Source organism: Arachis ipaensis, chromosome B9 (genome assembly GCF_059453495.1).
Source record: "Arachis ipaensis isolate K30076 ecotype BB chromosome B9, ASM5945349v1, whole genome shotgun sequence".
NCBI lineage: Eukaryota > Viridiplantae > Streptophyta > Magnoliopsida > Fabales > Fabaceae > Arachis > Arachis ipaensis.
In genome coordinates, this window is record NC_142444.1 from 118,373,304 (window position 1) to 118,391,445 (window position 18,142).

Below are 18,142 nucleotides of genomic sequence, written 5' to 3' on the forward strand. Positions count from 1 at the left end.
CTTGCTGAGTCAATATTTTATTCTGAGCCAATATAGCGTTCAGAGTGTCAATTTCAAGAACTCCCTTCTTCTGAGGCGTCCCATTACTCACAGGATTCCTTTCAGAGGTGTACATGAACTGGTTATTAGCAACCATGTTAATGAGTTCTTGAGCTTTTGCAGGCGTTTTCTTTAGGTGAATGGATCCACCTGCAGAAGTATCCAATGACATCTTAGCTAATTCAGACAGACCATCATAGAATATATCCAAGATGGTCTATTCTGAAAGCATGTCAGAAGGACACTTTTTGGTCAGTTGCTTGTATCTCTCCCAAGCTTCATAGAGGGATTCACCTTCCTTCTGTCTGAAGGTTTGAACATCCACTCTAAGCTTACTCAGCTTTTGAGGAGGAAAGAACTTGGCTAAGAAAGCCTTGACCAGCTTATCCCAAGAGTTCAGGCTATCCTTAGGTTGAGAGTCCAACCATATTCTAGCTCTGTCTCTCACAGCAAAAGGGAAAAGCATGAGCCTGTAGACTTCAGGATCTACTCTATTAGTCTTAACAGTATCACAGATCTGCAAGAATTCAGTTAAGAACTGAAAAGGATCTTCAGATGGAAGTCCATGAAACTTGCAGTTTTGCTGCATCAGAGAAACTAATTGAGGTTTCAGCTCAAAATTGTTTGCTCCAATGGCAGGAATTGAGATGCTTCTTCCATGTAAATTGGAATTAGGTGCAGTGAAGTCACCAAGCATTCTCCTTGCATTATTATTATTTTCGGCTGCCATCTCCTCTTCCTGTTCGAAATTTTCTGTAAGGTTATCTCTGGATTATTGTATTTTAGCTTCTCTTAGTTTCCTCTTCAGAGTCCTTTCAGGTTCAGGGTCTGCTTCAACAAGAATGTTCTTGTCCTTGCTCCTGCTCATATAAAAAAGAGGGAACAGAAAAATAATAATAATAGGGATCCTTTTTACCCAGGTATAGAGGTTCCCTTAGGTGAGTGGAAGAAAAGAAGAGTAGAAGAAAAGAAGAAGAGAAAATCTGAACTCAAAGAGAGGGAGGGGGTTCGGATTTTTGGTGAGTGAGGAAGAGATGTTAGTAAATAAATAAATAAATAGAAGAAGATGAGAGGGGGAAGTTTTCGAAAATAATTTTTGAAAAGGGGTTAGTGATATTCGAAAATTAGGAATGAAATCAAATTAAAATTAAAAATTGAAACAATTAGTTAATTAAAAAGAATTTTTGAAAAAGAGGGAGATATTTTCGAAAATTAGAGAGAGAGAGTTAGTTAGGTAGTTTTGAAAAAGATAAGAAACAAACAAAAAGTGAATTAGTTAGTTGAAAAAGATTTGAAAATCAATTTTGAAAAGATAAGAAGATAAGAGGTTAGAAAAGATATTTTGAAATCAAATTTTTGAAAAAGATAAGATAAAAAGATATTTTTGAAAAGATATGATTGAAATTAGTTTTGAAAAAGATTTGATTTTTTTTTTAAATCACAATTAATGACTTGACTCACAAGAAATCACAAGATATGATTCCAGAACTTAAAGTTTGAATCTTTCTTAACAAGTAAGTAGCAAACTTGAAATTTTTGAATCAAAACATTAATTGATGATGTAATTTTCGAAAATTAGGAGACAAAGATAAGAAAAAGATTTTTGAAAAATATTTTAAAAATTTTCGAAAATAAATAAGAAAAGTGAAAAAGATATGATTTTTGAAAAAGATTTTGAAAAAGATAAGATTTTCAAATTGAAAATTTGATTTGACTCATAAGAAACAACTAGATTTTAAAAATTTTGAAAAAGTCAATTCAAATTTTCGAATTTGATGAGAAGAAAAAGGGAAAGATATTTTTTTGATTTTTGAATTTTTAATGATGAAAGAGAAAAACATGAAAAAGACTCAATGCATGAAAATTTTAGATCAAAACAATGAATGCATGCAAGAATGCTATGAATGTCAAGATGAACACCAAGAACACTTTGAAGATCATGATGAACATCAAGAATATATCTTTGAAAATTTTCAATGCAAAGAAAACATGCAAGACACCAAACTTAGAAATTTTTCATGTATAGACACTATGAATGCAAGAATGCATATGAAAAACAAGAAAAGATACAAAACAAGAAAATATGAAGATCAAACAAGAAGACTGGCCAAGAACAACTTGAAAATCATGAAGAACACTATGAATGCATGAATTTTCGAAAAAATGCAAAGAATTTTTAGAAAAAATGCAATTGACACCAAACTTGTAATTGACTCAAGACTCAAACAAAAAACACAAAATATTTTTGATTTTTATGATTTTATGATTTTTTTGTATTTTTCAAAAATTATTTGTGAAAAAGAAAAATAAGGATTCCAAAATTTTTAATATGAATTTCAGGAATCTTGCAATCTTAGTCTAAAGCTCCAATCTGAGGGTTAGACATGGCTTAATAGCCAGTCAAGCTTTAGCATGTAATTCAGGTGGATCAGGAACAGCAGCAGGTGGATTAGCAACAACTAGCTTGCTCTTGATAATGTTGGGTTGGAAGCCCCAGTCCAAATAAATTTAGACATGGCTTTACAGCCAGTCAAGCTTCAACATGCTTCATGAAACACTAGAATTCATTCTTAAAAAATTTTAGAATAATTTTCGAAAACAGATGAGAAATTTTTGAAAGATTTTTTTTTTTTGAAAATTTTTTGAAAATAAAACAAAAAGAAAATTACCTAATCTGAGCAACAAGATGAATCGTCAGTTGTCCAAACTCGAACAATCCCCAGCAACGGCGCCAAAAACTTGGTATGCGAAATTGTTACTCTGAGGTTGTAAAATTTGTTGTTCGTTCTCTCCCTGGCAATGGCTCCAAGAACTGGTGCACAATACCATGGTCCAGACATAACTTCACAACTTCGCACAACTAACCAGCAAGTGCACTGGGTCATCCAAGTAATAAAACCTTACGTGAGTAAGGGTCGATCCCATGGAGATTGTTGGTATGAAGCAAGCTATGGTCACTTTGTAAATCTCAGTCAGGCGGATATCAAATGGTTATGGAGTTTTCAAAAATAATAATAAATAAACAGAAAATAAAGATAGAAACACTTATGTAATTCATTGGTGAGAATTTCAGATAAGCGTATAGAGATGCTTTCGTTCCTTTGAACTTCTGCTTTCCTGCTGTTTTCATCCAATCAGTCCTACTCCTTTCCATGGCTGGCTTTATGTAAGGGCATCACCGTTGTCAATGGCTACATCCCATCCTCTTGTGAAAATGGTCCAAATGCTCTGTCACGGCACGGCTAATCATCTGAGGTTCTCGATCATACTGGAATAGGATTCACCCTCCTTTTGTGTCTGTCACTACGCCCAGCACTCGCGAGTTTGAAGTTCATCACAGTCATTCAATCCCAGAATCCTACTCGGAATACCACAGACAAGGTTTAGACTTTCCGGACTCTCATGAATGCCGCCATCAATCTAGCTTATACCACGAAGATTCTGATTAAGAGATCCAAGAGATATTCATTCAATCTAAGGTGGAACGGAAGTGGTTGTCAGGCACGCGTTCGTAGAGGAATGATGATGATTGTCACGTTCATCACATTCATATTGAAGTGCAAATGAATATCTTAGAAGCGGAATAAGTTGAATTGAATAGAGAAACAGTAGTACTTTGTATTAATTCATGAGGAACAGCAGAGCTCCACACCTTAATCTATGGAGTGTAGAAACTCTACCGTTGAAAATATATAAGTGATGAAGGTTCAGGCATGGCCAAGAGGCCAGCCCCCAAAACGTGATCACAGGATCAAAAATACAATCCAGGATGTCTAATACAATAGTAAGAAGTCCTATTTATACTAAACTAGCTACTAGGGTTTATAGAAGTAAGTAATTGATGCATAAATCCACTTCCGGGGCCCACTTGGTGTGTGCTTGGGCTGAGCTTTAGCTTTCCACGTGCAGAGGCTTCTTTTGGAGTTGAACGCCAAGTTGTAACATGTTTTTGGCGTTCAACTCTGGTTCGTGACGTGTTTCTGGCGTTTAACTCCAGACTGCAGCGTAGAACTGGCGTTCAACGCCCTTTTTCGTCATTTAAACTCGGCCAAAGTATGAACTATTATATATTGCTGGAAAGCCCTAGATGTCTACTTTCCAACGCAATTGGAAGCGTGCCATTTTGAGTTTTGTAGCTCCAGAAAATCCACTTTGAGTGCAGGGAGGTCAGAATCCAACAGCATAAGCAGTCCTTCTTCAATCTCTGAATCTGATTTTTGCTCAAGTCCCTCAATTTCAGCCAGAAAATACCTGAAATCACAGAAAAACACACAAACTCATAGTAAAGTCTAGAAATGTGAATTTAACATAAAAACTAATAAAAACATCCCAAAAAATAACTAGATCATACTAAAAACATACTAAAAATAATGCCAAAAAGCGTATAAATTATCCGCTCATCAGGGATCCTGTGGGGTCCACAGATCCTGAGGTGTCAAGGAATTCTCATCCCTGCACCATGTTGGCATGTAAACGCCCCTTCCTGTGCCAATCCTGGTGTTAAACGCCAGGTTGCTGCCCATTTCTGGCGTTTAATGCCAGCTTTTCTTCCCTTTCAGGCGTTAAACGCCAACTTTTCTTCCTTTTCTGGCGTTAAACGCCCAGAATGGTGTTCTGCTACCCTTACTGGCGTTTAAACGCCAGTAAGCTCCTCCTCTAGGGTGTGCTATTTTTAATGCTGTTTTTCATTCTGTTTTTTACTTTTTCAGTTGTTTTTGTGACTCCACATGATCATTAACCTAAAGAAAACATAAAATAATAATGAAAAATAGATAAATATAGTTAAATAACATTGGGTTGCCTCCCAACAAGCGCTTCTTTAATGTCAATAGCTTGACAGTGGGCTCTTAGAGAGCCTCACAGAGATTCAGAGCTTAGTGTTGGCCTCCCAACACCAAACTTAGAGTTTGAATGTGGGGGCTCTGTTTGACTCTGTAGTGAGAAAAGCCTTTCATGCTTATTCTCCATGCGTACAGAAGGAGATCATTGAGCCTTAAACACAAGGTAGTCCTTATTCACTTGAAGGACCAGCTCTCCTCTGTCAACATCAATCATAGCTTTTGCTGTGGCTAGGAAGGGTCTGCCAAGGATGATGGATTCATCCTTATTCTTCCCAGTGTCCAGGATTATGAAGTCAGCAGGGATGTAAAGGCCTTCAACCTTCACCAAAATATCCTCTACAAATCCATAAGCCTGTTTCCTTGAATTGTCTGCCATCTCCGGTGAGATTCTTGCAGCTTGTACCTTAAGGGTCCCCAGTTTCTCCATTATAGAGAGTGGCATGAGGTTTATACTTGACCCCAGGTCACACAGAGCCTTCTCAAAGGTCATGGTGCTATGGTACAAGGTATTGAGAACTCTCCAGGATCCTGTCTCTTCTGAGGTAATTTTAGTTGAGCCAGATCATTTAGTTCCTTGATGAGCAATGTGGGTTCATCCTCCCAAGTCTCATTACCAAATAACTTGGCATTCAGCTTTATGATTGTTCCAAGGTACTTAGCAACTTGCTCTTTAGTAACATCTTCATCTTCTTCAGAGGAAGAATACTCATCAAAGCTTATGAATGGCAGAAGTAGGTTCAATGGAATCTCTATGGTCTCTGTATGAGTCTCAGATTCCCATGGTTCCTCAAAGGGGAACTCCTTTCTGCCCAGAGGATGTCCCATGAGGCTTTTCTCACTGGGACTCACGTCCTCCTCACTCTCTCCAGGTTCGGCCATGTTGGTCATGGTTATAGCCTTGCACTCTCTTTTTGGGTTCTCTTCTGTATTGCTTGGGAGAGTACTAGGAGGAGTTTCAGTAATTCTCTTGCTCAGCTGACCCATTTGTGCCTCCAGATTTCTAATGGAGGATCTTGTTTCATTCATGAAACTTAGTGTGGGCTTGGATAGATCAAAGACTATGGTTGCTAAGCCAGAACTATTCTGCTCAGAGTTCTCTGTCTGTTGCTGAGAAGATGATGGAAAAGGTTTGATATTGCCAAACCTATTTCTTCTACCATTATTGTTGTTGAAGCCTTGTTGAGGCTTCTGTTGGTCCTTCCATGAGAGATTTGGATGATTTCTCCATGAAGGATTATAGGTGTTTCCATAGGGTTCTCCCATGTAATTCACCTCTTCCATTAAAGGGTTCTCAGAATCGTAGTCTTCTTCTTCAGAGGAAGCTTTTTTAGTACTGCCTGTTGCTGCTTGCATGCCAGACAGACTCTGAGAAATCATATTGACTTGCTGAGTCAATATTTTGTTCTGAGCTAATATGGCATTCAGAATGTTAATCTCAAGAACTCCTTTCTTCTGAGTTGTCCCATTATTCACAGGATTCCTTTTAGAAGTATACATGAATTGGTTATTTGCAACCATTTCAATGAGTTCCTGGGCTTCTTCAGGCATCTTCTTCAGATGAAGAGAACCACCTGCAGAGTTGTCCAATGACATCTTGGATAGTTCAGATAGACCATCATAGAATATGCATATGATGCTCCATTTTAAAAGCATGCCAGAAGAACACCTTCTGATCAATTACTTGTATCTTTCCCAAGCTTCATAGAGGGATTCGCCTTCCTTCTGTCTGAAGGTCTGGACTTCCACTCTAAGCTTACTCAATTTTTGAGGTGGAAAGAACTTTGCCAAGAAGGCATTGACTAGCTTTTCCCAAGAGTTCAGGCTTTCTTTAGGTTGTGAGTCCAACCATGTCCTAGCTCTGTCTCTTACAGCAAAAGGGAAGAGCATAAGTCTGTAGACCTCGGGGTCAACCCCATTGGTCTTGACAGTGTCATAGATTTGCAAAAATTCAGCCAAAAACTGATGAGGATCTTCCAATGGAAGTTCATGAAACTTGCAATTCTGTTGCATCAGAGAAACTAATTGAGGCTTAAGCTCAAAGTTGTTTACTCCAATGGCAGGAATAGAGATGCTTCTCCCATAAAAGTCGGGAGTAGGTGCAGTAAAGTCACCAAGCATCTTCCTTGCATTGTTGGGATTGTTGTTATTTTCGGCTGCCATGTCTTCTCCTTTTTCAAAAGTTTCTGTTAGGTCCTCTCCAGAGAGTTGTGCTTTAGCTTCCCTTAGCTTTCTCTTCAAGGTCCTTTCAGGTTCAGGATCAGCTTCAACAAGAATGCCTTTGTCTTTGCTCCTGCTCATATGAAAGCGAAGAGAACAAGAAAGTATGGAATCCTCTATATCACAGTATAAAGATTCCTTGAGGTGTCAGAGGAAAAGAAGAATAGAAGGAGGAGGTAGAGATGAAAATTCGAACTTATAGAGAGAGAGTCTGAATTGCTGATAGAGGAGGAGTGTTAGTCCTTAAATAGAATGAGGTGAGAGGGGAGGAAAGAATTTTTGAAAATAAGTTAAAAAGATTTTGAAATAATTAAAAGGAATTTTGAAAAAGTAGTTTATGGTTTTCGAAAATTAAAATTGAGAAAGTAGTTAAGTGATTTTTTTTAAAAAAAAGATTTTGAAATTAGCTATAAAAAAGATATGATTGAAAATTATTTTGAAAAAGATGTGATTGAGAAGATATGATTGAAAAATAATTTAAAAAGATTTGATTTTTTAAAATTAATGACTTGGCTAACAAGAAATTTAAAAGATATGATTCTAAAATTCAAATATTGAACCTTTCTTAACAAGAAAGTAACAAACTTGAAATTTTTTTGAATCAAATCATTAATTGTTAGTAAGGATTTTCGAAAATGGTGAGAGAAAAATGGAAAAGGTTTGATTTTTGAAAAAGATATGATTGAAAAGATATGATTTGAAAAAGGTTTGATTTGAAAAATAAAATCTCCCTTCCTGTGCCATCCTGGCGTTAAACCCCCAGAATGGTACCTTTTTGGGCGTTTAACGCCCAGTCAGGTACCCTGGCTGGCGTTTAAACGCCAGATTTCCTTCCTCACTGGGGTTTTGAACGCCCAACTTTTTCTCTGTAATTTCTCTGCTGCATATTTTGAATCTTCAATTCTCTGTATTATTGACTTGAAAAAATATTATTTTGAAAATTTTTTTTGAATTCTTTTTATGATGAGAAACAATAAAATGAAACTAATCATGGAAAACTAAGATCAAATAAACAATGCATGCAAGATACCAAACTTAGAAATTTTTATACTAGAGACACTAACAAACTGATAATGCATATGAGAAACAACAAAAGACACAAAACAAGAGAATTTAAATATCAGAGCAAGGAAATCATCAAGAAAAACTTGAAGATTAATGAAGAACATAATTCATATATTCAAAAAATGCAAGGAATTAAATAAAACATGCAGGACACCAAACTTAAAAATTGACACTAGAATTAAACAAGAAACACCAATTAATTTTGTATTTTTATGATTTTATAAATTTTTTTGTATTATTTTTTTTCGAAAATTATTTGAGGAAAAGAAAATAATGAATTCAAAATTCTTAATGAGAATTCCAAGAATCATGCAATGTTAGTCTAAAACTCCGGTCCAGGAATTAGACATGGCTTACTAGCCAGCCAAGCTTTCAGTAGAAGCTTCGGCCCAAAACACTAGACATGGCCAATGGCCAGCCAAGCTTTAGCAGATCATTACATTCAACAGCAAGATTGATAGAAATCAACAAGCTCTTGTGATGATAAGTTGAAACCTCGGTCCAAAAGATTAGACATGGCTTTACAGCCAGCCAGACTTCAACAGATCATCATGAAACTCTAGAATTCATTCTTAAAAATTCTGAAGAACAGAATAGAAATTTTTTTTTCCGAAAATGAAAAGGATAAAAAGCTTAAAAGTAAAATAAAATTACCTAATCTGAGCAACAAGATGAACCGTCAGTTGTCCAAACTCGAACAATCCCCGGCAACGACGCCAAAAACTTGGTGCACGAAATTGTGATCTCTGATAATGGCGCTACAAACTTGGTACGCGCAATCGTGATCTCACACTTTTATTCACAACTCCGATGCAACTAACCAGCAAGTGCATTGGGTCGTCCAAGTAATACCTTACGTGAGTAAGGGTCGATCCCACAGAGATTGTCAGCTTGAAGCAAGCTATGGTCATCTTGTAAATCTCAGTCAGGCGGATTCAAATGGTTATGGAGAATTGATAATTAAAAGATAAATAAGACATAAAATAGGATAGAGATACTTATGCAATTCATTGGTAGGAATTTCAGATAACCGTATGGAGATGCTTTGTTCTTTCTGAACCTCTGCTTTCCTATTGCCTTCATCCAATCATTCATACTCCTTTCCATGACAAGCTGTATGTTGGGGATCACCGTTGTCAATGGCTACCGTCCGTCCTCTCAGTGAAAATGGTCCAAAATGTGCTGTCATCGCACGGCTAATCATCTGTCAGTTTCCACTCATGTCAGAATAGGATCCATTGATCTTTTTGCGTCTGTCACTACGCCCAACACTCGTGAGTTTGAAGCTCGTCACAGTCATCCCATCCCAGATCCTACTCGGAATACCACAGACAAAGTTTAGACTTTTCGAATCTCAAGAATGCTGCCCATGGAGTCTAGCTTATACCACGAAGACTCTAATATCTCGGACTCAGTCCCCTGTATTAGATATCTAAGAGATATACATTCAAGCTTGTTTTCATGTAGAACGGAAGTGTTTGTCAGGCACGCATTCATAAGGTGAGAAGGTGATGAGTGTCACTTGATCATCACATTCATCATGTTCTTGGGTGTGAATGAATATCTTAGAATAAGAATAAGCATGAATTGAATAGAAAAACAGTAGTACTTTGCATTAATTCATGAGGAACAGCAGAGCTCCACACCTTAATCTATGGCGTGCAAAAACTCCACTGTTGAAAATACATAAGTAATGAAGGTCTAGGCATGGCCGTGAGGCCAGCCCCCATAAAGGTCTAAGATAGCATAAGACTAATCAAAGATCTCAAATACAATAGTAAAAGGTCCTATTTATAGAGAACTAATAGCCTAGGGTTTACAGAAATGAGTAAATGATGCAGAAATCCACTTTCGGGCCCACTTGGTATGTGCTTGGGCTGAGCATTGAAGCTTCCACGTGCATAGGCTTCTCTTGGAGTTAAACGCCAGCTTTTCTGCCAGTTCTGGCATTTAACGCCAGAAAAGGGTCTCTGACGGGCGTTTTGACGCCGATTTGGGCCATCAAATCTCAAGCAAAGTATGGACTATTATATATTGCTGGAAAGCCCAAGATGTCTACTTTTGAACGCAATTGAGAACGCGCCAATTGGGCTTCTGAGCTCCAGAAAATCCACTTCGAGTGCAGGGAGGTAAGAATCCAACAGCATCTGCAGTCCTTTTTCAGCCTCTGAATCAAATTTTTGCTCAGGTCCCTCAATTTCAGCCAGAAAATACCTAAAATTATAGAAAAATACACAAACTCATAGTAAAGTCCAGAAATATGATTTTTATTTAAAAACTAATAAAAATATAATAAAAACTAACTAAAATATACTAAAAATATACTGAAAACAATGCCAAAAAGCGTATAAATTATCTGCTCATCACCAATGTTGCATGCTTTCAATGGGTTCCACTTTCATCTTTTGATGGAATTTAAATTTTATTAATTGAAGTTAATACAGACATTGGAAACATGAAAGAGAAATGTTAAAGTGATTTGATGGCATTAGTGTAGCTTAAACGCTACCATATAATAAGCATAGGGAGTTGATCTTAATTGATTTCTTTTGATAATATTCATTACTCCCATAGCTTTGTTTTTCTCTCTCTTATCTCTCTACTCTCTCTTCATTTTCGGTGGTCACTTCACAAAAATGAAAGCTAATACAAGCTACCAGAAAGAAGAAAGAGTGTGTTGTAAGACCATTGTAATGATAGCAAGAAAAAGAAAACAAAAAGTATGCTGTGGTTGAGATCTTCACCAAAAGAGGTAAGATTTGGTGAAGTAAGCTCATGCTCTCCATACCAAAAATGGACGAAGATGATCTCGGTCAGAGGAAGAAGATCTCAAAGGCATGGCTCATCTCTGCTTTGTGTTCACCCATCACAGAAGATAGCTAAAGAGGCTATATGAAGGAGGAAGCAAAAGTGGAGCAGGAGGAGCTGTCATGCATCAAAAGTGCATCAAGGGCTAGGGATCCTTCTTGGAGTGCAAGTCAAGATGGATGGCTCGGATTGGTGAAGCTTGGTGTAAAGGGAAGACACAGAGATAATTGCATGTTGGGTTTTACATTCGGTTATCTCTCCTCTCTCTCTAGCCGAACTGGTTTGCTTGAAGAAGAAGAAGTTTAGCTTGGTTCAACAGTTTCAACCGTGGAGGCTTCCCTTTTTATAAATAAGGGAGAACAGCCAAGGCTTGAAGCAAGGAGTGAGAGTGCAAAGCACAGGGTTCTCATAGCTACCTAAGCTAACAGAAATTCTTCTCCTTCAATGTTTTCTGTTTTGTAATTTTCTGTTTAATTTTGTCTATCTTGAGTTTCATGGAAAAAGGCAAACAGTGAAGTTTGTAAGAAAAAGCCATAGAGCAAAAAAAGGCAGAGAGTGCAAAATTAAAAGAAAAAGCCATAGATGTCCTTAGAGGTCCTTTGTACATCTGTGTTGTGTTTCATGATTCTATGGGAATCCTCTTGCAAGTTGAGTTAGCACTTAGCAGTTGAAAGCTTGGTAGGTGACCAAGTCAAGTTTAGGATTGGGGTTAGATTTTGGACTTGTCCCGGATAGGAAGGGTAGTTCCTAGGGGTAATTGGTGTTTGTAATCAAAGATGATTATAGTGAAATTCCATCATTGTTGTGATGGAGACTGGATGTAGGCTACACTGCACTTAGCAGCTGAACCAGGATATATCTTGGTGTAATTCTCTCTTTCTTCTACTCCATTTCTGTTTCTGCTGCATAGGAGACAAAACTGAAAATCATCTCCTGACTGGTCACGAGACAAAACGAAAAAGTCTCTTGACTAGGCATGAGACAAAAAACAAGAAATTTCTCCTCAAGTGTTCTAAAGGACAGCAAGAGTTACTAAGTGAAAAGGGTCTAAGATTCAACCCTCCCTTCTCTTAGCTACTGATAAACCATCAATTGGTATCAGAGCTTGGTCTCAAAGAGATAAAGCTTTACAGCTTGGAGAAAAGATCCAGATGGCAGAAAACAGTGGCTCAAACCTGGTGTCTTACAACCTGACAGAAGGACATTCAAGCAACAGACCTCCTCTTTTCAATGGGAAAAACTATACCTATTGGAAGGAGAGAATGAAGATCTTTGTGCAAGCAGTGGACTACAGACTCTGGAAGATTATCTTGGAGGGTCCTCAATTTCCAACCACCACAAGTGTTGAAGGAGTGAGCTCTCTTAAACCCGAAGCAAGCTGGACCGAAGAAGACAGAAAGAAGGTGGAGCTCAATGCCAAGGCTGTCAACCTGCTCAACTGTGCTATCAGCTTCGAGGAATACCGACGGGTATCACGATGCACAACGGCAACGGAAATCTGGGAAAACTTCAAATCACTCATGAGGGAACCACCATAGTGAAGAAGACCAGGATAGACATGCTGAACAGAGAATATGAAATGTTCTCAATGAAGGAAGGAGAATCAATAGATGAAATGTTTGAAAGATTCAACATTATCATTGTTGGCTTGGATGCTATGGGAATTACGTATCCTGATTCTTTGCTTGTGAGGAAAGTTCTAAGATGTCTTACTAAAGAGTGGAAAACAAAAGCATTAATCATATCTGAGAGTAGTGGTTTAGATTCCATGACATACGATGACTTGAGAGGAAACTTACTTGCTTTCGAAAACACTTATTTGAAAAAGGATTCAAAAAAGAAAGGAATTGCCTTTACATCTGTTACTAACCCCCTGGATGATGAATCCAGTGATAATTCCTCTGAAAATGAATGTGTTGTTTGCCAAAAAATTTAGGAAAATGGTGAAACTCAAGGAAAGAAGCAAGGGAAGCAGCTCAAGAAAACAAAAGAAAGATTTCAGCAAGGTGACATGTTACAACTGCAAAGAGACTGGGAATTTCAAGTCCGATTGCCCTAAGTTGAAGAAGGAAGAGAAGCCAAAGAAGGGAAAGAAGAAAGGTCTGATGGCCTCTTAGGAGAACCTGGAAAACGATTCATAAGATGCTGAAGAGTCCAAAACCTAGTCTCAACCATGTCTTATGGCAGACCATGTTGAACAGGTAGTCATTCATAACCCTAATACTGAAGCTCTTCATCTTATGATAGACCACCTTTCTGAAAAAATTAGATGCTTCTTACTTGATAACCAAGATCTCGAACAACAAATCACCATTCTTAAATTAGAAAATGATTTTCTCAAAGAAAAGTTAAGGGAGGCTGAAACTGTTGTTGAGCTTGTTGAAGAAAACAAGCAGTTAAGAGCCCAACTTAAGAGCTGTGAAAGTGATCATTCTGTTATTGTATATGTAAATTATTCAAAAAAATAAAGAGTTGCTTAAAGAGGTCAAAAGACTTAAAGAAGACTTAGCCAAGCTCACTCATAGTTCTGAAAATCTAAATCAAATCTTGGCTAGTCAAAAACCTCTTTATGATAAAGCTGGTTTGGGGTTTCACAAAAATTTCAAATCTGTTGAGAAACCTTCTTTCGAAAACATGGCTTCATCCTCTAATGATACAAGGTTTCAAAACCCAACCTACTTTAACAAAATAGCAACTCCAAGATTTTGTAGACTTTGTAACCGAAATGGCCACTTTCCCATTCAATGTTTCTTTGGTGAAAGAATGATCGGTGACAAAGTTTACAAAGTTGTTTTTGATTATAATGGATTGGGACATAGGAGATGGTTTGACGTGAAAGGATCCAAGAAGATTTGGATACCTAAGGTCACTTGAGCTCATTTTGTAGGTATGCCTAGCATCCAAGCGGAAGGACAATATGTGGTACATGGACAGCGGATGCTCTAGGCATATGACCGGAAAGACAACCTTCTTCATAAAGCTTGATGAGTATAATGGAAGGTTTTTCACTTTCAATGATGGTAAAGGAAAAATAGTGGCCATTGGAAAAGTTGGTAAAAGTTTCTCATCTTGTATAAATGATATTCTTCTTGTTGATGGTTTGAAATACAATTTACTAAGTGTAAGCCAATTGTGTGATCTAGGATATGAAGTTATTTTTAGAAAGTTTGTGTGCTTAGTTGCATGTGAAAAATTTGGGGATATTTTGTTTGAGGCTAAAATGTGCAATAATGTGTATGGATTAACTCTTGAAGACTTAAAAGATCAAAGAGTAACATGCTTCACTTCTCTTGAATCTGAAAAATGGCTATGGCATAGAAAATTGGGTCATGCTAGCATGTACCAAATTTCTAAGCTAATCAAGAAAAATTTGGTTAGAGGAATTCCAAATATCAAATTTGATAAGGATCTTACTTGTGATGCTTGCCAATTAGGAAAACAAGTAAAATCCTCTTTTAAACCAAAAGATGGAATTTCAACCAAAAGGCCATTAGAGATGTTACACATTGATCTTTTTGGTCCAACAAGAACTCAAAGTTTAAGAGGTAAACACTATGGTCTAGTAGTGGTGGATGATTACTCTAGATTCGGTTGGGTACTTTTTCTTGCTCATAAAAATGATGCTTTTCATGTTTTTTCAACCCTTTGCAGAAGAATTCAAAATGAAAAAGATTTAAAGATTGCCCACTTGAGAAGTGATCATGGAAAAGAATTTGAAAACCAAGACTTTGAAAAATTCTGTGATGATTTTGGAATTGCTCATAACTTTTCATGCCCTAGAACCCCTCAACAAAATGGGGTGATTGAGAGAAGGAATAGAAGCCTTCAAGAAATGACTAGGGCCATGCTATGTGAGAATGAGATTCCAAAATTTCTATGGGCTGAAGCTGTAAATACAGCTTGTTACATTTTGAATAGGACCATTATTAGAAAAGGGTTGAAAAAAACTCCTTATGAGCTATGGAAAGGAATCCCTCCAAATCTTAAGTATTTCCATGTTTTTTGATGAAAATGCTTTGTACTTAACAACAAAGAAAACCTTGGTAAATTTGATCCAAAATCCTATGAGGGGATGTTTGTTGGATACTCACCACTAGCAAGGCCTATAGAATTTACCTCAAAGAACATAGGACCATAGAGGAATCCATACATGTATCTTTTTGTGATTCTAATTCAATTCCCAATGCTGTGATAGAAGATGATACAGATTGTGAAGATGCTGTCAACAAGAAAACCAGTGAAGAAAATCCCAAGTTTGCTCAAAGTGAAGAATCTGTCCGTCCAGTTTTGTCTCGTCAGAATGGAGGAGATATTTCCATTTTGTCTCCTGAGCCAGCAAGAGAATCTGGAATAGAACAACCCACAGAAGCTCACCAAAACTCAACACCACTCAGAAAGCCAAGAGAATGGAAGTCCATGAGAGGTTATCCTCATGACTTTATCATTGGTGATCCCTCTCAAGGTGTAACAACAAGATCCTCAACCAAAAAGCAATCCGAACTAAGCAATTTTGCCCTCTTGTCACAAATGGAGCCCAACAATGTAAAGCAAGCTCTTGAAGATCCATCATGGGTCAAAGCCATGCAAGAAGAGCTTGCTCAATTTGACAAGAATGAGGTTTGGACACTAGTACCTCATCCGGATGGTAAGAAGGTAACGGGTACTAAGTGGGTTTTCAAAAATAAATTAGGTGAAGATGGAAAAGTTGTTCGTAACAAGGCTAGATTAGTGGCCCAAGGTTACAATCAAGAAGAGGGTATAGATTTTGATGAGTCTTTTGCTCCGGTGGCAAGAATGGAAGCAATTAGGTTGCTTTTTGCCTATGCTGCCCATAAGGGTTTTAAAATGTTTCAAATGGATGTCAAATGTGTTTTCCTTAATGGCTTTATTGATAGAGAAGTATTTGTGGCACAACTCCCTAATTTTGAAGATAAAAAATTTCCAAACCATGTTTTCAAACTCTCAAAGGCTCTTTATGGCCTTAGACAAGCTCCAAGGGCTTGGTATGAAAGGCTTAGTGCCTTCTTGTTGGAAAATCAATTTCAAAGGGGTACCACCGACACTACTTTATTTATTAAAGCATCTAATGATGATATTCTCCTAGTTCAAGTTTATGTGGATGATATTGTGTTTGGATCAGCCAATGAATCTTTGTGTGAAGAGTTTGGAAAACTCATGACTAGTGAGTTTGAAATGAGTTTAATGGGAGAGCTAACATTCTTTATTGGCCTCCAAATTAAACAAACTCCTAGTGGCACTTTCATTCACCAAGGAAAGTATGCAAAAGAACTAATCAAGGAATTTGGCCTAGAAAATTCCAAACCAATGGGAACACCAATTCATCCAAACACTAAACTTGAAAAGGATGATGATGGCAAAGATGTGGATGAAATACGGTATAGAGGAATGATAGGATCTCTCATGTACCTTACCTCCTCTAGACCGGATATTGTTCAAAGTGTGGGTGTATGTTCAAGATTTCAATCTCACCCAAAAGAATCACATCTTTTGGCCGTTAAACGCATCATTAGATACATTAAAGGAACTAGTGATTATGGCTTATGGTATCCAAAATCTGATGATTTTTGTGCAGTGGGGTTTTGTGACGCAGATTATGCGGGAGATAGGGTGGATAGAAGGAGTACATCTGGCATGTGTTGCTTCCTTGGAAGCTCACTCAACATGTGGTCAAGCAAAAAAAAGCCACAATGGCTCTATCCATAGCCGAAGCTAAATATATTTCTGCATCTGCATGTTGCTCACAATTAATTTGGTTAAAAACTCAGTTGGAAGATTACAAATTAAAAATCAATAGTATACCCTTATTTTGTGATAATATGAGTGCTATAAACATTTCTGAGAACCTTATTCTGCACTAAAGAACGAAGCACATTGAAATCAAATATCATTTTATTAGAGAACATGTGAAAAAGGGTACTATTGATATTCAATTTGTAAAATCTGAAGACCAACTTGCTGACATTTTTACAAAACCTCTATGTGAAGACAGATTCTGCACTTTAAGAAACAGTTTGGGAATAATAGAATTAAGTTCTGTTGAAAATTTGTGAACTTTTTGATTCTGTTTGGTTTTGTCTCATAGGAAAGCAGGAGACAAATTTCAGGATGTGTTGAATGGGCCATGATACAGGGGGAGACTGCGCTGACATTAATTATCTTGGGCCCCACCAAATCGTTTTGACCTTACTTTGACCCGTTTTGAGTTCCTTAATTTTTTAAATCATCTTTTTAGGAAGTTGTCATATCAAATCTTGTTGAAAGAGGTTATTGTCAAATCAAATATTTTTCCTTCCCTCATCCCTTGATTCTAGGAGCTAACGTTTCAGTTTATTTTTAAACCCTTCCTTGGTTAATAACCGCGCTCATTAATGGGTATTAACTCCCCCAGTTTTCTCTCCACTCAACATTAAATGCTTCCCTAACCTCCCTCCTCTCACCACACTCTTCGGCCTCTCTTCACCTTCCCCTCTCCACTTCTCCATTTTTTAATATCATGAAAAAAAACTGCTCCAAGGAAAAGTGAAGGAATTTTTCTCTCCAAAAAATCTTCCACCCCTCAAACCCATACTCATATACACATTCATTCTACATCCTCTTCATCTCCTACCACTCAATCTACTGACACCATGCACAGAAAGGTCATTGCTAATAAGACTTCATCAAGAAAAAAGAAGGAACCCGTGGTTGAAAAGGAAGATGAGTCTCATACGTCCTTACCTCAGTCTCCACCAAAGAAAGCAACCCTTGGCCGCAGTTCTCACAAGGCAAAAGGTTACGTGTTACGTGATACTAGGGAGCCCTCGAATCTGGAATCCTTGGATTTCAAGAACAAGTACAAGAAAAACCATTCTCATTTTGATCTAGGGAGGTTTAATTCTTGTGCGTCCTATGAGTTCCACAAAGACGTGTTGAAGAAACGTCATCTATGTGCATCATACTTGGTGAATCTGGATTCTCTGGCTGCCAAAGGGATCAACTTTACCACTCTTTTTGAGAATATAAAGTGGACTCCCCTGTTCAAAATCCAGAAACCAGTATACCCAGCCTTGGTTCGAGAGTTTTATGCAAACATGAGGCTGATCGACGGTGCTATCCATTCATATGTAAAGAAAGTTTATTTGACTCTGAGCAGAGAAACAATAAGTGCTGCC

At 37.5% G+C, this 18,142-nt stretch overlaps 1 non-coding gene across 1 annotated transcript; it reads left to right on the plus strand.

The window, feature by feature from the left end:
- Positions 1-265: 265 nt before the first annotated feature.
- Positions 266-373, plus strand: LOC148546080 (small nucleolar RNA R71). The gene has a single exon (XR_015900604.1). It is a non-coding gene; the product is annotated as a small nucleolar RNA R71 (small nucleolar RNA).
- Positions 374-18,142: the final 17,769 nt, after the last annotated feature.